At 48.8% G+C, this 22,753-nt stretch overlaps 1 protein-coding gene across 1 annotated transcript in view; it reads left to right on the forward strand.

The window, feature by feature from the left end:
* The first annotated feature begins 373 nt into the window (after positions 1–373).
* RBPJ (recombination signal binding protein for immunoglobulin kappa J region) overlaps positions 374–22,753 on the forward strand; it is an 87,794-nt gene continuing 65,414 nt past the window's right edge. Inside the window, exon 1 of the mRNA XM_081207812.1 lies at positions 374–482. The gene's annotated coding sequence lies outside the window, so the exon portion shown is untranslated. The remainder of the gene's footprint in view (positions 483–22,753) is intronic.

Raw genomic sequence — 22,753 nt, forward strand, 5'->3', positions numbered from 1 at the left:
CACAGTCAGGGCCCACCTTATTCCCTTTGATTCCCATAGGAATGCGAGGCAGGGGGTGGGAAACTATGGGAAGCCCAGAACCAGATGCCCTGGCCCCCCTAGTGAGGGGTAAATCAAGGGGCTTGGAAGGTGGATGAAGATACCAAGTGTTGACATGGGCCTGAGATGGAGAGAGATAGCCCACAGTCCATTGGGTGAGGCCTTGGCCAAGATCTGACTTCACAATGGGCTGCAAAATGTTTTGTTTCCCAGGAAACCAGGTGAGTTGTTTGAAAGGATCCTGAGATCAGTTAAAAGCTCCTTCAGCTGCTTCCCTTCAGATCGGTTGACACTGCAGATGTCTGTCTGCTTCAGAGAACTATCTTTTTTTTTTTTTGATCAGTTGACATCGGAAACATCTGTCTCCTTCAGACAAGTATCTTTGGCTCAGTTGAAAGCCCAGAGAATGGTCTTCTGCCTCCCCTGCTGCCACAGAAGATAAGGTAAGAGGGGAGACATTCTGAAGCCTTGTTCTTCCCTCCACCCCTTGGGCAGTTTTTAAAGATGCTCCTTGGTTATTTGACCTTCATAAATCCCATGCGCCTAGGGAGTGTTCTAGCTAATTTTCTGATTATTTCGTTTGTCTCCATCCAAATGTCAGGAGAATTACCATCTCCCCCTACCTCAAAAAAATCAGTAAATTGCTCCCCCGCCCCCTATTTCACCACCCACATAGGAAATTCTGGGATCTCATTTTTCACTCAGCGAAACAACTGCAATCTATAAAACAGTGTTAACAGAGCAACAACTAAAAAATAAGCCAAACATCACAACCTAAGCAAAAGTCATATTACATGATTAACAAATCAATACAGTATAATCAGCAAACGATATTAACAACATTAACAGAATAGCAGCCAAAAATAAATTAAGCATCTTCACATATAAAGTGCTGTGAAGGCAAAGGTGGCTTCCCTCACTGAGGGTGCTGAGAAGAGTCACATCAGCTTCCCTCAGTGGGCAATGCAAGGGGAGAGGCAGCTCAGCGTAACACTCTCATATTTCCAAGCCTAGTAAATGTGGCAAAGCGATGCTATGTTCTCCTTCTTAGGTGCAGACACCTATTTAAGAGCCAGTGCAAAGGCTCATGCAGACAATATATATTCGAATGCACTCTTGGCTTGTGCTTCTCTCTCTGCTTTTTTAAAATTACTTATTCAAGGAGTTATATCTTGATTTTCAAGGCAAAAGTCTTCACCAAGTGGCTTGGCCTCTAGCACAAGTAAAACCAGTCAACGGACCCTCGTGGCCAGCAGTGTGATTTTATTCCCTCACTTCTGTTTTCTTGCAAGCGTAAACAAACTGCAGCATTCTGGATGTCATTCAATTTCACGGTCATTTTTCTTGGAATTCCTCTCAGCTTTTACATGAGTCATATGTCTGACATATTATGCCCACATTTAGTGCATCAAACATGTTGTTTTCTTTAAAAGGGAACTCAAATTAAGAGAATTAAAGTTTATTAGCATCCTATATCCTTTTAAATGTGTTTGTGGAAGGGGACATTATTGTTTTGTTTTTTTCTTGTTTTTATTATGTATTTTGTGTTTTTATCTTGTATTTTTATGCTGTGAACTGCCCCGAGTTCTTCGGATGTAGGGCAGTATACAAATTTAATAAATGGTAATAATGGTAATAATAATATTAGCGTTTTTCACGTCAATCTGCCCCCAAAGCTGGGAAATTGCAGAGCTAGCCTCCTTGCTAGGAGAGAGCACTGGAGATGTGTGGTTCTTTTTCAGATAAGCAGCTCATTTGCAAATACACAATTTGAACAAATGGAAAACAAGTACTCATGCCATCAGTACCAGGTCTCAGTTTCATAGCTGTCAACTTACATATTTGAAAATAAGGGACCAGCAGCCTCGAAAATAAAGGATCAGAAGCCAAAATAAGGGATTTTCAGAGCACAGGTGTGTTCAACTTCTGAGCCCCTCCGAGACAAAGGCAGAAAGCCCAAGCCCAGCCAGCAGCCAAATGAAGCCTCAAGCGGTGGTTCCCACAGCGCAGCAACCCGGCAAAGGGGACGCAGCAAGGAAAACCACCGTCACCTCTCCGCTGGGAAGCGCTGAGCAAAGGCGAGTCCCCAGGCAACACAGCCGATTTGATCGGCACAAGGCATGCAAGCTCCACCCCCCCGGCCGTTCTTAGACTCCTTATTGGGTGAGCAACGCAGCCAAGCAACACAGTTGGAGCCTCCCTCCTCCCTGGCCAGCAGGGAGGGAGGGAGAGGAGCTGCTTCCTTTGAAACCCGGGAAATTTAAGGGACATCATCAATAAGGGATAATAGTTTGCCTACCCATGTTCTAGGGTGACATTAAACCAAAGATCTGCCTTTGGATAGAGACCTTTTGAAATATACTCAGAGTCGCAAAGTGATTTCATGCTCTTTATTCAGCTCATAGTGGTGAGGAGGAATGAATGAAAGTCCCCTCACAGTATCTGCTTTATATACATTATTTACACAATGGGCTGCACATGATTGGCTAATCCCGGAATTCTACTGTAAGCCAATCAGGTTGTGGATTCACTTCTATCTGGAGCATGATTGGGTGGTTCCTGCCAACCAATCATACTGCTGCATTGTTCTAGGACCAATCAGACTGCTGCATTCTGAATCCTATTGTTCTAGGACCAATCAGACTGCTGCAATTTGGATCCTATTGTTCTAGGACCAATCAGACTGCTGCAGTTTGGATCCTATTCAACTCAGTACATAACACCCCTCCCCTCTAAGTTCCAGTCCTGCCAGGGAGGTCGCATTCATAGTCCTTGAGGTACGCTGGCGGCCTACGTGTGCGTTGCGGCCTGAGGTGTTCCCTGGTCCGGGGTTCAGGTTCTGGCTCGTGTTCCAAGGATGCTGGCTGTGATGGGGCTGTTTGGTCTGGCGCAACCGGCTCGCTCAGTCGTGGTTCTGGTTCCGGTGTCCTTTCGGCCTCACGGGTCCTCTCTGTATTTACTGATTCTGCCTCTCCTGCTGGCCCCTCCTGCTCTATGGGCCTCACTGCCCCGCTGTTCCCTTGGGACTCCTCTGACCTGTCCTCCTCCTGGTTTTCTCCCGGGAATCGTCGCCGTATCTGGTCGCAGTGGCGGCGCCAGCATTGCCCCCCATCCGTTAGCACCTCGTACGACACGGGGCCAGTGACCCTGGTGACTGTGGCGGGTACCCATGCTGGGCCTGCCCCAAAATTCTTTGCGTACACTGGGTCCTGGGCCTCGAAGGTCCGGGGGTTCCTGCCTTCCCCCACCACTACCTCATCCTGAGCTCTATCGGGGTGAAGGCGGTCCAATCTGATTGCAAGGCGCCGACCCATTAGTAGTTCAGCGGGGCTCCGGCCAGTCGTTGAGCTGGGGGTGCTGTGCTGTGCTAGGAGGAATGTGGCAAGGCGGTACTCCCAGTCCCCTTGCGTCATGTGGCGAAGGGTGTCCTTGGTGGTCCGCACCATGCGTTCTGCTTGGCCATTGGTGGCAGGGTGGAATGGCGCCGAACGGATGTGGCGGATGGCGTTCTGCGCTGTGAAGGTTTGGAATTCTCCTGATGTAAATGCAGTCCCGTTGTCTGAGACGAGAGTGTCAGGGAGCCCGTGGGTTGCAAAAAGCCTGCGTAGTACCCGGATGGCTGCGGACGTGGAAGTGGACGGTACCAGTGCGACTTCCAGCCATTTGGTGTAGGAGTCCACCACTATGAAGAATGTTTTCCCCTGAAAGGGGCCAGCGAAATCCACATGCAGGCGTGACCATGGTGCTCGGGCGGACTCCCAGGACTGGACTGGGGCCTTTGGGGGATCTGGGCGGGATTCTTGGCAGGCCTGGCAGTGTTTGACCCAGGCCTCTATCTCTCCATCGATCCCCGGCCACCACACATAACTCCTGGCCAGGGCCTTCATTCTTACTACCCCTGGATGTGTCTCGTGTAGGGCTGTGAGGACCCTTTTGCGGAGGGGCTGGGGAACAACGACTCTGCTTCCCCATAACAGGCACCCCTTGTGGGCTGACAGCTCATGTTTGCGGGTTGTGTAGCCGGCGAATTCTGGCTCGGGGCTGCTGCTGGGCCATCCCCTCCACACCCAGTCCAGGACCCGGGAGATGACCCTATCTTTCTTGGAATGGTGTGCAACTTCTTGTGCCTGAATGGGGCGGTCGGGAAGCAGCTCCAGGCTCATAACCTCTTGTGCAGGTGCTGGGTCAGGGCCTGTTTCCGGTAGTGGTAGCCTGCTGAGGGCGTCCGCGTGGCCCATCGCCTTCCCAGGTCGGTGAATCAGTGCATACTGGTAGCTGGCAAGGAAAATTGACCACCTGAGGACACGAGGAGACAACACTTGGGGGGTCTGCTTTTCGGGGGCAAACAAGCCAAGCAAAGGCTTGTGGTCAGTCACCACGGTGAAGGGCCGCCCGTACAAGAAATCATGGAATTTTTTTACTCCTTTCACGATTGCCAGCCCCTCCTTGTCGATTTGCGAGTAGTTCCGCTCGGTTGCGTTGAGTGTCTGGGAAAAGTACGCCACCGGTACCTCTCTTCCATCCGGGAGTTGGTGCCCCAGGACAGCGCCAATGCCATAGGGTGAGGCGTTGCATGCTAGCACTACAGGCAGCCTCTCGTCGAAGTGTGCCAAGACCGAGTTTGAGACAAGCAAGTCCTTGACGGCCTGGAATGCGGCCTCCTGCCGCTGGCCCCACACCCAAGGGGCCCGCTTGTCCAGGAGTCTGTGTAGGGGCTCCGCTACCGCCGCCTTGTGGGGAAGGAAGGAATGGTAGAAGTTCAATAGTCCCAAGAAGGCCTGAAGTTCAGTCTTGCTCTTGGGCGCTGGGGCATCACAAATGGCCCGTACCTTGTCCCCAGTCGGGTGGACCCCTTCTGCGTCCACCATAAATCCCAGAAAGTCCACCTGAGGCACTCCTAGTAGACATTTTTCCCGCTTCACCTTGAGACCCGCCGTCTGGAAACGGTGCAGAACGGTGCGGAGGCGGTCCTCAAACTCCTCTGGTGTGGGCCCGGCAATCAACACATCATCGAAGAAGGGGGTGACGCCAGGAATCCCTTTAAGGAGCGAGTCCATTAGATTCTGGAATATGCCTGGTGCCACACTGACCCCAAATTGCAGCCGCTTTACCCTGAACGCTCCTCTGTGCGTCACAATCGTCTGTGCCTCTGCTGTGGCCTCATCTACTGGCAGCTGTTGATATGCTTGGGCCAAGTCCAGCTTGCCAAAAATTTTCGACCCAGCCAGGGTGGCAAGGACATGGCTGACCACTGGCACTGGGTATGCGTGGGCCGTGAGGGCCTTGTTTATGGTACATTTGTAGTCTGCGCAGATGCGGACCGAACCATTAGGCTTGACGGGTGTGACGATTGGGGTTTCCCAGGGGGCATTAGGCACCGGCTCCAGCACTCCTTGCTCCACGAGTCGGTCCAATTCCTCGTCTATACGGGGTTTCAAGGCGAACGGAACCCGGCGGGCCTTGAGCCTGACTGGTCGTACTGCGGGGTCAAGCTGTAGCGCAATGGGGGGGCCCATATACTGTCCCAATTTCCCGTCGAAAACCCCTGGAAATTCCTTGCATATGGCGTCCACGTCCACTTGTAAGCTAGTGTGGTTCACCCCGGTGACAGCTAGCCCCAGTGGTCCAAACCATGCCAATCCCAGTAAGCTAATGTAGGGGCCCTTGACCACAAGCAAGTCCAGTTGCCGCGTCCGCCCTCGGTATTGCACCCTGAAGGTCCCCACCCCCATTGTGGGGACCTTACGTTTCTGGAAGTCCCGTAGGGTGAATGGGGCCGGCCTGAGTTTGGGGCCCCCAGTAGGACACAGTTTCCTTAAGGTCCTTGCCGAGATTATGGATAGAGTTGAACCCGTGTCAAGCTCCATGCGGCATGGGGCCCCCTCTATCTGTACCTCTACATAAATTTTCTCTACGTTGGGGTGGGGCAACTGGTATACCTGGCAGTCCGTGAGCTCCGTCGAGTTGCCTTGGTGCGTTGGGCCCCGGGACCTGGGGCTCTTGGATTGGTCATCTGATGCCTGGTGTCGGGTGGGCCGAGCCCGACACACCCGGGCGATGTGTCCTGATTTTCTGCACTGCCTGCACTCTGCGTTGCGGAAACGGCAGGTCCTCCTCTCGTGACTCTCCCCGCAGCTTGCGCAGTTTCCTCCTTCTCGTCGAGGCAGCTGTGGTCTGTGCGCTGCTTGAGTGCGCTGCTGTACTCGGTGCACCTCCTCCCTGTTGGATCCTGAGTCGTCGGTGAGGTCTTCGTGGTGGACCCTCGGTTGGGATGGCAGGCTCGGCAGTGCCTCTTGCGTCGACCTCTCGGCAGCTTCCGTTGCCAGGGCCTCCTCCAGAGCGACCTGGAACGTTAGGTCCTTCTTAGCGTAGAGGCGTCGTTGCAGCTTCTCATCCTTCAGGCCACCGACGAGGCGGTCACGAAGCATGTTCTCCAGCTCTGAGAAGTTGCAGAACCGCGCAGCTTGGCGGAGAGAGGTCACAAACCCAGTTATGGTTTCCCCAGGGGCTTGCCGCTTTGCGTAGAAGGCATTTCGACGAGCCACCACTGAGGGCTGCGGCAAAAAGTGCCCCTTCAACTGTTCCATTATTGTTTTGTATGGAACAGAAGCGACGTCTTCAGGCGCAAGGAGAGCCCGGGCAATTTCAAATGTCTCCTCTCCGCAGACACTGAAGAATATCGCCCTCTTCTTGGTGTCTTCTTCATCGGTGACCCCTTTGGCTTCTAGAAGGAAGGTGAAACGGGAGGCGTACGCTTCCCAGTCTCCAGATGCTGGGTTGAACGGCGAGAAGCTGCTGTTGGTTGCCATTCTGAGTTCCTTGTGTCCCGGAGCTGCAGCCTGGATACACGGTGCGAGGCAGCGGTGCGGCAGGTGGCGGTGCTGCGGTGCGGTGTGTGGCAGTCAGCTCAGCGGGATCCCACCTTCGTCGCCAGTGAAATATACTCAGAGTCGCAAAGTGATTTCATGCTCTTTATTCAGCTCATAGTGGTGAGGAGGAATGAATGAAAGTCCCCTCACAGTATCTGCTTTATATACATTATTTACACAATGGGCTGCACATGATTGGCTAATCCCGGAATTCTACTGTAAGCCAATCAGGTTGTGGATTCACTTCTATCTGGAGCATGATTGGGTGGTTCCTGCCAACCAATCATACTGCTGCATTGTTCTAGGACCAATCAGACTGCTGCATTCTGAATCCTATTGTTCTAGGACCAATCAGACTGCTGCAATTTGGATCCTATTGTTCTAGGACCAATCAGACTGCTGCAGTTTGGATCCTATTCAACTCAGTACATAACACCTTTATAAAAGGAAAATGGAAAGATAAAAGGAAGTGACAAGGAAAATAGTAGTGACCCCACTACGTACAGTGCCAAGGCATCCCTACATCCAGGAGTTCAAATCCCAGTACAGGAGAGCAAGAGAGCCAATACAACACAGCACCTGCGTAACTCAGTGGGCAGGATGCCTGGAGAAAGCTCACAAAGTCATCCTGTTCAAGACCCACCCAGGGAGGGAAAGTTTATTTTGCTAGGCAGCCAGACAACTGGAGACTATCTAGGTATGGATCTTGAAAGGTATGGATCTTCTCTGTCTGGCTTATATTCACCTGCCTTGGGAAGGCAAGATCCTGATGGACCTCAACCACAAAGGAAGCTTTTGTGACATCTAGCAATTTGCTTCTCAACACAACACAATGCAGTTCAATCCTCATATAGCCGCAATTTATGGGGTACGACATTGGTCCAGATGTATTTAGTGGTGTTCTTGTTCCAGTTGTAGTGAGGTTTCTGAAGTGCTGCTGCTGCTTCTCCCTGTTAAGTGAATCCACCTGTTCTCCATTGTTGGAGTTACCTTCTTCATTGAGCTTCTACCCCCCCTCCCCCAAATATTCATTTATTTGGTTTTTCAGATTAAAACCTTTTAGTCACATATCGAACAAACTGACTCGGCCCCAGACACACTGATCAGATGTTTGGAAGCTATGGCTGGATGGTTACGTGGGAGCCGGTTGAAGTTAAATCCTTCGAAGACAGAGGTCCTTTGGCTGGGTCGGGACGATATGGGATTGGGGGGGCAACTCCCATCTCTTGCGGGGGCACAATTAGTGCCAGCACCATCCGTTAAGAGTTTGGGTGTAATATTTGACACCTCCCTTTCCATGGAGGCGCAGATTGCAGCTATAACAAAGGCAGCATTTTTTCATCTCCGCCAAGCTAAGCAGTTGGCTCCTTACCTCTCTCGCCCTGACCTAGCCACTGTGATCCACACGACGGTCACCTCCAGACTGGATTATTGTAACTCACTCTACATGAGGCTGCCCTTGAGACTGACCCAGAAACTCCAGCGGGTGCAGAATGCCGCGGCGAGACTCCTTACGGTGTCCTCGCTGCGGGATCACATTCACCCAGTGCTATACCAGCTGCACCGGCTCCTGATGGAGTACAGGATCAGGTTTAAGGTGCTGGTTTTAACCTTTAAAGCCCTATACGGCCTAGGACCCTCGTACCTATGAGACCGCCTCTCCTAGTATGTCCCACGGAGGACCTTACGGTCTTCAAACAAAAACATCTTGTAGGTCCCAGGCCACAGAGAGGTTAGGCTGGCCTCAACCAGAGCCAAGGCTTTTTCGGCTGTGGCTCCAGTCTGGTGGAATGCTCTGTCACAAGAGACTAGGGCCCTGCAGGACTTGACATCTTTCAGCAGGGCCTGCAAGACAGAGCTGTTCCACCAGGCCTTTGGCCAGGGCACAGCCTGACCCCCTCCTTTGGCAATCTTCACAGAACTGTAGCCCAATAGTTGCCACTAATCTAATTTGAACTGATTTTATAATGAAATGATTTTAGAATGTTGTATCATTTTACTGTTGTTAGCAGCTCTGAGCCCGGCTTCAGCTGGGGAGGGCGAGATATAAATAAAATTTTATTATTATTATAATACAACATAGAAACAAGATTCCAAAAAATCTCTAGGACTTCACTCCTCCCCTTTGTGGGTCCTATGGTTAGTCCTTTTCTCCTGCATCTTGTATGATCATCCACATCTTTCACATCTCCCTTGTGTCCAGAATTCACTACAAGGGATATCCAAATCCTACTAATGATTTTAACTGTTTACAATTGTTTTTAAGATAGGTTATAAATGTCCCCCATTCCTTATTAAAATTTTGGTCTTCCTGATTTCTGATTCTTCCGGTCATTTGAGCCATTTTGGTACAATCCGTCAACTTGATCTGCCATTCTTCTCTGGTAGGGACTTTATCTTCTTTCCATCTCTGGGCCAATAACATCTGTGCAGCTGTGGTCACATACATAAGTGGTCTTTTCTGCTCCCTTAGGATTTCGGCACCTTACTGAACTTCTATCTCTTCTTCCATATAACTCTACGAAATTCCTGGCCAATTCACAGTGGAAACACTGGGCACCAGTAGGCTTTGAAGTGAATATTATGCAATGTAATGGGGTAGGGGTATAGGATTATAGTCTCTCTTCTTGACAGTCTCCATTCAGCTTCTGGTGCCATGTCTGGCCCAAGGTCACCAACATTGGTTGCCCGGTCTCTGGAAAAGTAAATTGAAGGGACAATGTTTTTCTCTCTGTCGTTATTCCTGAGTGGAGGGAAAGTTGGAGAAGTGCAATGAAAGCATGGGGACAAGAAGGATGGCTGTCCTGTCATAACTCTGCTTCACGCCTTGATGGGTTTTTATTTTTATTTCGCAACCAAGCAGTATATAAATTGTATGAAACTGACTAACCAAATAAGTGTCCTTGAATGCTGGGATTTACTGGGAATCAGTGGCTTTGGTTAGCAGAGACATTGGAGCACATCACATATGTGGAAATAGTAAAAGGTAAAGGGACTCCTGACCATTAGGTCCAGTAATGACTGACTCTAGGGTTGGGGCGCTCATCTCACTTTACTGGCCGAGGGAGTCACGTGGCCAGCATGACTAAGCCGCTTCTGGCAAACCAGAGCAGCGCACGGAAATGCTGTTTACCTTCCCACCAGAGCGGTACCTATTTATCTACTTGCATTTTGATGTGCTTTCGAACTGCTAGGTTGGCAGGAGCAGGGACCGAGCAACGGGAGCTCACCCCGTCATGGGGATTCGAACCGCCGACCTTCTGATCGGCAAGTCCTAGGCTCTGTGGTTTAACCCACAGCACCATGTGGAAATAGAAGTAGCTGCAAATTACTCCAGCAAAAGTGAGGGAAGGAACAGCAATGAGTTATGGGAAAATTCGCTGGGGAAATGCTGCTTTGACATCTAGTGTGAGGTAATCCCCTCCCCCCAAATATTTATGCATTTAGCAGCACAGTACAAATCATGCAAGAATATGCGTATAGCCAGGGGAAAAGAATGATATTTCACGCACACCCCTTCCATCTTTGCACTTTGTTTATTAAATGTGACTAATTTTTTGGCGCTTTTCTGTGCAAGATCTGTTAGGACACGATAAAATGGGTGTGATCATAGCAGTTAAGAGGTCTTGTTTCTTCCCCTGAGAATTATGTGCTGTTATTTTACTTCAAAAAATCCATGCTAGTCAAAGTTATGTTGGGTAACAAGCCCTAGCCACATGCTGATACGTTGCAAGTCTTCCACACAGGTTAATAAAAATAATCAAAACATAATCAAAACAATCAAAACAATAATACTAATGTATACATGCTAATAAACAATGCACATGTAACAAATGTCCCTAAACAATACTCCAGCACACAAGTACAAAAATTAACCTATAACATTTAACAGTTTAAAACAGCCCCACCCTCCAAACAAAACAGCACCCACCCAAGTTGAAAACCCCATCCCCGTTAAAACAATAATTTGTTTTACACCCAATGAAATGTGGATGCCTTTAAGGTTGAGTGTTCAGTGGAGGAGATTCTGAGAAGCAAATTAGTTTCCCCCAGCCCTCGCTTAGTATGCTGTGAACTCACTGTCATGGAATTCTACTCAGTATTGATCCAGAGCATATTCCAATGTATAGTTAGCAGAGTAAAAACATAGACAGGTTGCAGGATTCCCCAAAAATAAGACCAGAGGCAATTAATATCTCATCCAGCAGAGCTTTACTGCTACTGAAGGCAAATGAGCATCATGGTCACAAATACAATACAGTGGTACCTCAGGTTAAGTACTTAATTCATTCCGGAGGTCCGTACTTAACCTGAAACTGTTCTTAACCTGAAGCACCACTTTAGCTAATAGAGCCTCCTGCTGCTGCCGCGCCGCCGGAGCACGATTTCTGTTCTCATCCTGAAGCACTATTTCTGGGTTAGCGGAGTGTAAGGGTTTGATTAGCTGCTTGTGCGTGAAAACGTGCTCCCTCAGAGTTTGTGCGCCCCCACAAACCTCCGTGTGTGACGGAGCTCCTCAGACATGTCTGCTCTAGTCACTAGTAGAGTCCGACAGTGGCTGCCTGCGGAAGCGTTTCCAGCAAAGAAGTTCCTTAACGGAAACGCGTCTCCTGGACTCACGGCGTGACAGTTTCCTGCGAGGTATGGGTCTCCCTATGGGAGACTCCGATACCTCCCCACTGTTCTCGCTGGAAGCCTCCCTGAGCCCTCCCTCCTGCTCGCATTCCCTCAGAGACCCACTCCTCCCCCTGCTGGTCCCTGCTTCAGCAGTTGAGTCTCTTTCATCCTGCCTGAGTCCCTCCACCACCTGATGCTCTGATGGCAGTTCCCTGACATCCACTTCCCCTCCAGGGCCCCCCTCACCCCCTCCCAATTCCTCCCCCCTGGGAGGTGAAGGGCTAAAACCCCGAAACGAATCTTCCTCATCTTCTGACGTCTCGAACAATTCTCTCCATCGATCGTCGTCCTGGCCAGCTGAATCCTCCTCCTCTTCAGAATCTGGAAACCCCTCCAACTCCTCTTCCTCGTCGGTGGTGGCAAAGTATTCCCTTCGGAACCTCGCTACAGGCTGAGGTTTACGTGGGAACCTCTGATGAAAAGTCTCTATTAAAACCTCGTCATTGACATCCTCTGCCCTAACCCAGGTGTTTTCCGACTCCGGTTCCCCTTCCCACATTACCAAATACTCTACTTGATCTCCCTTCCACCTGGAATCGAGGATCTCCGCTACATGGTAGCTGTGTTCCTTCTCCTCCATTGCTGGTCCCCTAGTGACCCTCCCCTCACTGTCTCCTCTATACGGTGACAGCAACGACCTGTGAAAAACTGGGTGCAGCTTCATGTGGTTCGGTAACCGGAGCCTGAAAGCCACTGGATTGACCTGCTGTATGACTTCAAACGGACCCAGCCTTTTGGGTCTTAATTTCTTACAACCTCCTTTGAATGGCAACCCTTGGGTTGACAGCCACACCTGGTCCCCCACCCTGATGCTTTCACCTTCCCTTCTGTTTTTGTCTGCTTGCCTCTTATATTCCTCCTTAGCCCTGTTTAAGTTGAGTTGGAGCTGGCGATGGATCGCTTCCATTTCTTCCACGAACTGTTCTGCAGCTGGAACGCTCCAGTTCTCCCCCTCCCCCCCTGGGAAGGCTCTGGGATGGCACCCGTGATTAGCCAAAAAGGGGCTCATCCCCGTGGACACGTTCTCTGCATTGTTGTAGGCAAATTCTGCCAACGCCAGCTTCTCCACCCAATCATTCTCTCTGTCATTAACATAACACCTCAAATATTGTTGGAGAACCCCATTTGCTCTTTCCGCCTGCCCGTTGGTTTCAGGATGACGGGCCGTCGAGAAATTAACCTCTACATGCAGTAAGCTCATGAGCTTCCTCCAGAACCTGGAAGTAAATTGTTTCCCTCGGTCTGAAACCACCCTCAAGGGGGCGCCATGCAACCTAAACACATTCTCTACAAACAATTTGGCGGTTTCTTCTGCTGTAACCGCATGTGAGCAGGCTATGAAGTGGGCCATTTTAGTTAACAGGTCTACTACAACCATGATGGCTGTTTTCCCTCTAGACCTTGGCAGATCAGTCATGAAATCTATTGCCACTGCTTCCCACGGTCTCTCAGGTGTGGGCAGTGGTTCTAATAAACCAGCCGGCGCCTGCCTCTCCCCCTTGGCTCTTTGGCATTGTTCACACCCTCTCACATACTCCCGCACATCTTCCCTGACCTTGGGCCACCAAAATTCCCTGGTAACCAGCCACATGGTTTTGTGTTGCCCAAAGTGCCCTGCTGTGGGGCTATCGTGCAGCTGCTTGAGTACTTTCTCCCTCAATTCCCCTTCAGGTATATATAACGCTCCCTTATAATACAATGCCCCATTTCTCTCCTCAAAACCACCGGGTTTGTCTTCCTCCCCTCTGAGATCCCTGAGTTTCCCCTGGGCGTATGCATCCTGCACCGTACCCTCTACCAATTCCCTTTGCCCCACCAAAGTCGCCCCACACACCCAGCGGTCCTCTGGAATGATATGGGTTTCTTCGGGTGCTCCCTCCCCCTCCAAATATTCAGGTTTGCGTGAGAGAGCGTCCGCCCTAACATTCTCTGGGCCTGGCACATAACAAATCTCAAAGTTAAATTTGGAGAACTCTTGGGCCCATCTCAACTGCCTTTGGTTGAGCACTCGCGCCGTTCTCCAGTACTCTAGATTTTTATGGTCCGTGCACACTTGCACTTTATGTTGTGCACCAACTAGCAGATGCCTCCATCTCCGGAACGCCTCATGAATAGCAAGCAGTTCTCGGTCGTACACCGTGTAGTTCCTCTCGGATTTGTTCAGCTTCCGCGAGAAGAAGGCACACGGACGCCACTCCGACTCCTCCTTCCCCGGCTGCAGAAGAAGCACCGCCCCTATGGCTCTGTCAGATGCGTCTGTTTCAACCCTTAGCTTCTTTCGTAAATCCACATGCAGAAGTTGTTCTTCAGAGGCGAAGGCCCTTTTCAGTTCCTCAAACGCTCGCTCCGCCTCCGCCGTCCATACAAACTTCTTCTTACTGCTGAGACAGTCAGTGATGGGCGCCGTCAGATGGGCGAAGTTGCGGATGAACTTACGATAAAAGTTTCCAAACCCTAGGAACCTCTGCACATCCTTCTTGGTTTTGGGTGTTTTCCATTCCAGCACTGCCTGTACCTTGCCGGGATCCATGGCCAATCCCTTGTCTGACAGGCGGTACCCCAGGAATTCCACCTCCTTGGTATGGAACCGACACTTCTCCAGTTTGACCCACAGCCTGTTGGCTTGCAGTCTGCTCAACACTTCTCTGACGTCTCTCACATGTTGCTCCTCATTCTCAGAATACACCAACACATCATCTAGAAAGGCAACGCAATTCTTGTAGAGCAAAGGGCCCAGCACGTGGTTCATAAAAGATTGAAAACACGCGGAGCCTGCTTGTAATCCAAATGGCATAACGAGGTATTCAAACGCCCCCAAAGGGGTAAACATGGTGGTTTTCCATTCATCCCCTTTCCTTATGCGTATCAGGTTGTACGCCCCCCTTAGATCCAGCTTTGTGAAAATCTTTCCCTTCCTCACCATGGTCAAAATATCATCAATTCTGGGCATAGGGAACGCCACCGGTTCAGTCACTGCATTCAGCCGCCTAAAATCACATACAAGTCTCGGCTTGTCCGCATTTTTTTTGTCCACAAAGAACACTGGGCTCCCCCCTGCTGCTTTGGACTCTCTGATGAAGCCTCTCTTCAGGTTCTTGTCAATGAACCCTCGCAACTCCTGCATTTCCCTGTCTGACATGGCATACAACTTGCCCACGGGAAGCTGTGCTCCAGGGAGTAAATTGATCTGACAATCAAAGGGTCTATGAGGTGGTAGTTGGTCAGCTTCCTTCTCACTGAACACGTCGCTGAGATCTGCATACTGTGGTGGTACCTTCACCTTCCCCATTACTTCAGTCCCTGCTAGGGTGGCTTGGGCCCCTACTGAACCCTTCTCCCCTTTGCAGTGTTCTAGGCAATGTGCTGAACCAAAGGACACCACTCTTTGATGCCAGCCAACCAGCGGATCATGTAGAGCTAGCCAGCTCATTCCCAAAATAATGGGAGCGCCTCCCAGGGTGGCCACATTAAACGCTATCAGTTCTGTGTGCCTTGCCACCCTCATTATCATTGGGACAGTCTGCAAGCGGACTCCTCCTCCCAACAACTCCCTGCCATCGATCGTGGTCACCTGCAGGGGGTTGCTTAAAGGGATGGTCTGTATCTGGTGTTCAGCAGCAAACTCCTTGCTCATAAAATTGCAGGAGCTGCCTGAGTCCAATAGCGCCTTTATTTTTAGGGGGTGCCCATTCTGCAGCTCTAGCGACACTTCAATCACTAGAGCAGGTCGAGGAGCTTCTGGCACGGGCACTTTCACTGCTCTTTGGCCTGGCTGCAGTGCCCCAATTGTGGCAACCAGGCGTTGGCTTTTACCTGCTCCGCTCCCCCTTCTTCTCCCCCCTCAACAGCTCCCACCATCCCTTGCCATTCCTTCCTCTGGGGGCAGACTCTGGCAAAGTGGCCTGGCTGTTGGCAGAGATAGCATTTCCGGGGGCCCTTTCCCTCCTTCTTAGCTCCCTCGCTGGTTTTTGAAAATGCGCGCGCGCGCGCTGTTCCGATTTCCATCGGCTCTGCCGGCGGGAAAGCTGGCTCAGGAATGTCTGGAATGCGGAACTCCTTCCAACGTTCCCCTCTCCCTTCCCGCCTCTCCAAGGCTCTTGCCTCCTGCCGCGCTCCTATGGTCAGCGCAGATTTGGTCAGCTGATCCATAGACTCCGCCCTGGGGCTCCGTGCCAGCTCGTCTTTCACCCCCGAAGAAAGACCTTCTTCAAATAGCATTTGAACGGGTGCCGCCGATAAATCCCAACTCAGTCTGTGAATCAGCATGGTAAACTCAGTCCAATATTCACGGACAGATCGACTCCCCTGCTTACAAGCCATTAGCTGTCTGCGCACCACCCCTTCCTCAATATCGCTGGAAAACATGATATCCATTGCACGAAAGAACTTCATTGTGTCCTTTAGTATGTCATTGTGCGTTGCCATTAGGGGTCGAACCCAGTCTCTAGCCCCTTTCTCAAGATGCCCAATTACAAAAGCAACTCGCGATTCCTCATCAGGGAACTCATCGAACTGCACATTAAGGGCATATTGCATCTCTGTCCTAAAAGCATGGTAGTCCTTGGGGTCCCCCCCAAATTTCTGCACCAATCCTGGTACCTTTCTGGGGAATTGAGTGGCTCTCCCCTTCTTGTCTGCATCCTGAGCCCTTCTCTCCTCCAGCCTCGCCGTCTGCAGGGCCAGTTGAACCTCCAACGCTCGGTATCTATCTTCCAAGCTTGGACCAGCTCCAGCCCCTGCTCCTCCGGTTCCGGTTGGTTCGCTCATGATGCCTTCTCTTGCACAGGCAGCGTACAAAGACTGTCGGACTGCTGTAAGGGTTTGATTAGCTGCTTGTGCGTGAAAACGTGCTCCCTCAGAGTTTGTGCGCCCCCACAAACCTCCGTGTGTGACGGAGCTCCTCAGACATGTCTGCTCTAGTCACTAGTAGAGTCCGACAGTGGCTGCCTGCGGAAGCGTTTCCAGCAAAGAAGTTCCTTAACGGAAACGCGTCTCCTGGACTCACGGCGTGACAGTTTCCTGCGAGGTATGGGTCTCCCTATGGGAGACTCCGATACCTCCCCACTGTTCTCGCTGGAAGCCTCCCTGAGCCCTCCCTCCTGCTCGCATTCCCTCAGAGACCCACTCCTCCCCCTGCTGGTCCCTGCTTCAGCAGTTGAGTCTCTTTCATCCTGCCTGAGTCCCTCCACCACCTGATGCTCTGATGGCAGTTCCCTGACACGGAGTCTGCAACCTGAAGCGTATGTAACCAGAAGTGTATGTAACCTTAGGTCCCACTGTACATTCAGGAATGGCACTGTCCATAAGAAAACCAGTTGCAGCACACTTAACTTAAACTTACAATAACTCATAATAAGTCTAAACTTTAACACTAAGCATACTATGTACAGAATACCACACCAGAAGGAAAAGAGATAGAAAGATAAAGTGAAACTCAGGCTCCTTATGGCCTCTTATTAGAGTCAGCATGACCTTGTCAGAAGAGATAAGAGAACCAGTTTAAGCCAGCTGTACTCAGCTTCTCTGAAGGAATAACCCAAACATCTTGAACCTTCTGCTTGTATCTTTCACACAGAGAAGCTTCCAAAACCCTCTTGAATTAATTAGAATAGGAAAGATCTCTACACATCAGATCAATGCTTTCTGTACTAAGAAATGCAAACTGACACTCACAGCCCAGCTCAAAGCGGGAGAAAGAATTAGGAGCCAATCTATGCCCTATGCTCAATGCCATGGCTAAGAATTCATGTGGAGGTGCAGAGTGGGACCAGGTGCATAGCTCATCTCCCGGGCAGCGAGCAGAAACTGCGCATGAATTCATCATGCGAAAGGCTGGGCTGGATGAATCCCAAGCCGGAATTAAGATTGCCGGAAGAAATACCAACAACCTCAGATATTCAAATGACACAACCTTGATGGCAGAAAGTGAGGAGGAATTAAAGAACCTTTTAATGAGGGTGAAAGAGGAGAGCGCAAAATATGGTTTGAAGCTCAACATCAAAAAAACGAAAACCATGGCCACTGGGCCCATCACCTCCTGGCCAATAGAAGGGGAAGAAATGGAGGCAGTGAGAGATTTTACTTTCATGGGCTCCATGATCACTGCAGATGGTGACAGCAGTCACGAAATTAAAAGACGCCTGCTCCTTGGGAGAAAAGCAATGACAAACCTAGACAGCATCTTAAAAAGCAAAGACATCACCTTGCCAACAAAGGTCCGTATAGTTAAAGCTATGGTTTTCCTAGTAGTGATGTATGGAAGTGAGAGCTGGACCATAAAGAAGGCTGATTGCCGAAGAATTTATGCTTTTGAATTATGGTGCTGGAGGAGACCCTTGAGAGTCCCATGGACTGCAAGAAGATCAAACCTATCCATTCTTAAGGAAATCAGCCCTGAGCGCTCACTGGAAGGACAGATCCTGAAGCTGAGACTCCAATATTTTGGCCACCTCATGAGAAGAGAAGACTCCCTGGAAAAGACCCTGATGTTGGGAAAGATGGAGGGCACAAAGAGAAGGGGACGACAGAGGACGAGATGGTTGGACAGTGTTCTCGAAGCTACCAGCATGAGTTCCACCAAACTGCGGGAGGCAGTGGAAGACAGGAGTGCCTGGCGTGGTCTGGTCCATGGGGTCACGAAGAGTCGGACACAACTAAGCGACTAAGTGACAACAACAAAGTGTTTACTTTTCAGCCACATTCCCACTTACTTTGAATGCAATGGGAGAATTTATGTGCACATCCCTCATGCATTGATGGAGTGGGTTTGCATCCCTCTGCTGTTGATAACGCACACACAACCCACCAGATGCATGCAAAGCAGCCCTGTGTTTGACCAAACTGCGGGAGGCAGTGGAAGACAGAGGTGCCTGGCATGCTCTGGTCCATGGGGTCACGAAGAGTCGGAGACGACTAAACGACTAAACAACAGCAACAACAATTTTTCTAATGGTCAGGGATTCACTGCCACTGGTAAGCTCCCTGACCTGGATCACCCCAAGATGTGTCAGGAGAGACCTAGGCAGCCTAGCTTAGCCAAGCCTTGAGAACCCTTTGTGTCCCTACCCCACAAAAGTCCAGGCAGGAACCAAACTGTCATCGCTGCACACAATGATTTATGCAGAAATGCTGGGGTAAATTGCCCCCGGCCAATAGTCTCCTTCTTGTTTTCAGCTCTTCAGGATGGTGAAAGAATGTTTGGTTCTGATTTCCATTTTTTATAGTATTTTTCTCCTTCACAGAACAGCTATGTAATGCGATGTCTGGATTTTCCTTTTCCCCTCTGTGGTTTCTTTGGATTTCAAAGTTCTTAAAGATTCAAATGTTCTTACTTACTGGATGTTTGGGGTATTGCGGTTGTCAGTTTCCAAAGCCACACCATCTATTTATTACCTCATCCAAGAACTTACTAACCCTGGGGCACAACCAAAACATGTGTAACTAATTACCTGGAGAACATCCACAGCTCAAATAAACAAATATATTTTTTTGAAAATTGCTTTAAAAACTTTCATTCTGGTGCCTGATATTCTCTACAGAATTCTCTACAGAGAATTCTCTGCTAGATAAAAATAGATTATTCAGCTCAGGGGTGCAAATTCACAGATCCTTTCATCTCATTATTATTAAGGTACTCTAATTCCACAAATCCCACAAGCTTTTTCTTTTAAAAGCACTTCGAAGGCATTAAAAATATATTTGTATCTGAAGTCTCCAGTCTAGCAAAAGATGCCTAAAATTTCAGAAATCTAACATCATGGATCCTCCTAATTATCTTGTGCAAACGCCAAGGCTGTGTGCACATTACCAATTTATTCTGGCTCCACTGCACTGCCACTGCTGGTGTCTGAAGCCATATAGGCACAATCCACAATCTCTATCTAGCCTGTACTTTCTTGAGAAATGCTGCCGTTCAATGTACGTATTTCCCCTCAAACTGGCTTCCATCCGATTTGAGCTAAGTTCAGTTTGTATTCCAGCTGAGGTGTGCACATTCCAGACTGCCATTGTGCATATGCAAATGACAACGCATGTATTGACGACAGTGAGAGTTTGGGGTCAGTGGGTTGCAGGTATGGGCATACGAAACCACTTGCATATGACTTGGTTGTAAAGAAAGCGAAACAAAACCCGCAAAGCACGTTAAAAACCAAACTATACCCTCCAGCATTTCTCTGAGGGAAATGCCAGTTGCATTTCTTAGTACAGAAAGTATTGATCTGAGGTGATCTTTCCTATTCTAATTAATTCAAAAGGGTTCAGGAAGCTTCTCTGTGTGAAAGAAACAAGCAGAAGGTTCATGATGTTTGGGTTATACCTTTAGAGAAGCTGAGTACAGCTTGATTAAACTGACTCTGTTATCTCTTTCTGTCAAGGTCATACTGTACATAATATGCTGAGTGTTAAGGTTTAGACTTATTGTAAGTTATTGTAAGTTTAAGTTAAGTCTGCTGCAACTGGTTTTCTTATGGACAGTGCCATTCCTGAATGTATTGGATTTGTGACCATGATGCTCATTTGCCTTCAGTAGCAATAAAGCTCTGCTGGATGAAATGCAATCGCCACTGGTCTGTTTTTTGGGAATCCTGCAACGTGTTTAAGTTTTTACTCTGCTAACTATACATTGGAATCTACTCTGGATCAATACTGAGTAGAATTCTATGAAAGAAAGCAGGGACATCCTATTTAATAATAATAATAATAATAATAATAATAATAATAATAATAATAATAATAATAATAGCCTGCCCATCTGATGGGGTTGCCCAGCCATTCTGGGTAGGTTCCAACATATTTAAAAACATAATAAAACATTAAACATTAAACAACTTCCCTATACAGGGCTGCCTTTAGATGTCTTCTAAATGCTAGGGGGTGCCTTTAGATGTCTTCTAAAAGATAGGGGACGCGGGTGGTGCTGTGGGTTAAACCACAGAGCCTAGGGCTTGCCAATCAGAAGGTCGGCGGTTCAAATCCCCGCGACGGGGTGAGCTCCCGTTGCTTGGTCCCTGCTCCTGCCAACCTAGCAGTTCGAAAGCACATCAAAGTGCAAGTAGATAAACAGGTACCGCTCTGGCGGGAAGGTAAACGGTGTTTCCGTGCGCTGCTTTGGTTCACCAGAAGCGGCTTAGTCATGCTGACCACATGACCCGGAAGCTGTACGCCGGCTCCCTCGGCCAGTAAAGCGAGATGAACGCCGCAACCCCAGAGTCGGCCACGACTGGACCTAATGGTCAGGGGTCCCTTTACCTTTACCTTTAAAAGCTATATACTCATCTCCTTGGCTCAGGGGTTGCATAACTCCATTCCGTCCAACATTTCCCTGATGAAAATAGGGATGGCCTAAGGAAAAGTGGGGCATTCCAGGATCAAATCAGAAACTGGGGTGGCTTCTGTAAATCCAGGACTGTCCCTGGTAAATAGGGACACTTGGAGGGTCTGTAACAGTAACATCATCATTGGCACACCCTCGTTCAGCCACCTTGCTCCTCGTTTTACATGGAAGTGCATTCTGTTTTATGGATAACAGTGAATATTTCTTACTGAGCAGGTAACGCACATCGGATGAAGCCATCCTCAGCCTCTCCCTGGTGTGCACAGCAATGCAACAATATGACTTGAAATGCGGGGGGGGGGGGACAGGACGACGACGACAACTTTGCTCCATTTTAAGCTGCTAACGTTTGCATAGCCAAAGGGAGCCTGACTCAGAATTGGCCTGCATGTTCCTACCTAGTGATTTTCCCTGCAAGCATTCCCACCACAGCATTTGACTTATGAGGATAACTTAGCTCCAGGAAATCTATGGTTTTCTGTTGACATGTAGTTTTGCCCTAAGGAATGGTCACAATATTTGGATTTCTATGCTAATTAGTTACCATAGCGTAGTGTGCTTCACTATGGCGTAAAGAGTCGAAGCCAAGCGCAGTGTTCCACACGGAAAGCCAATTGCTTTCAAAAATATCCTTTCTCTCAGCCTGTGCCAGGCCTCAAAGCACTCCAGAGGTTAACATCACAGATCAAGGAAAATAAACACTCCGTGACCAATACAACAACTATACTTCCCCTAAAATGTTATGTTTCAGATTCTTCTGTGTACCAAAATGCTTTTCAGTTCATTTCCCCTGAATGCCTTATTTCTTGATGTAGTTCAGGTTTGTCACATGCAACCCCACTTTCAATACAGTTTGTAACTTTATCGGATCAACAAGTAAATTCTTGAGACAGCAATATTGGATGAGTGGTGGATTAATTCTGCTTTAGTTCATCGCAAAATGCTTCCCAAAGCTACCACATTATTGCTGCCCAGCACAACAAAAACAGGACCAAAATAAATCAGAATATTTGTGGTATTGAAAAATTATGGAATTTCAGGAGAATGTTATGGGATATGCACTGACTGGAAGTGAAGCAGGAGGAAAATAGTACAGTACTGAAAGGAAGTATAGGTTCAGGCTTTACTAAGCCATGAAGCACAGAGGGTGACCTTGGCTATTTGCTATCTGTCATCCAAATCTGGGTTGTTTTGAGGACAAAACCTACAAATGGTGCCCTGAGCATTTGTGGAGGATGTAAGCAACATAAAGTAGCTTCTTGGATCCCATCTTATTCACCTTAAGAAATTTAAAAGTAGCGTTAAATTTGAACATATTAAACTCATTTCCTACACTTCGCTGCCATAAACTTAAGAAGCTCTGGAAGGTTTCCATTTTGCTTCTAATTCTCCTTCCCCTCAGTGAGTTTTGACTCAGTCTTATATAACTGGAAATGTTTAGCATAATTGAGCTTTCCCAGATGTTAGCCAAACTTGCATTCCAGGCACAGTTCTTGTTTCTCAAAAGTCACCCCAGCCATAAATTAGCAGTCAATTCTCTTCTTACTCCCTGGAGAACATCCTTTCAGTTGCCCTACCAAAGTTGCAACTGGATCCTCCATTGATATCATACCTGAATTCTTACCGATTTACTAAACATGAGGGGGGAAAGCAACATGCATGTATAGGACTGTATTTGGCATAGGACTGTGCTAAAAGGAGTCTAGGTGGCCATTGTAATGTTTTGGGAGTGAATAGGATTATCCACACCACTGGTCACTGTTTTTAGGAGGACGATTGTGCTTTTTCCTATCCACACCAAAGGTGGGATGCACTTAGAATGAGAAAGGTTTTG

The sequence above is a fragment of the Podarcis bocagei genome (assembly GCF_964188305.1).
Source record: "Podarcis bocagei genome assembly, chromosome: 9".
NCBI classification, from domain to species: Eukaryota; Metazoa; Chordata; class Lepidosauria; order Squamata; family Lacertidae; genus Podarcis; species Podarcis bocagei.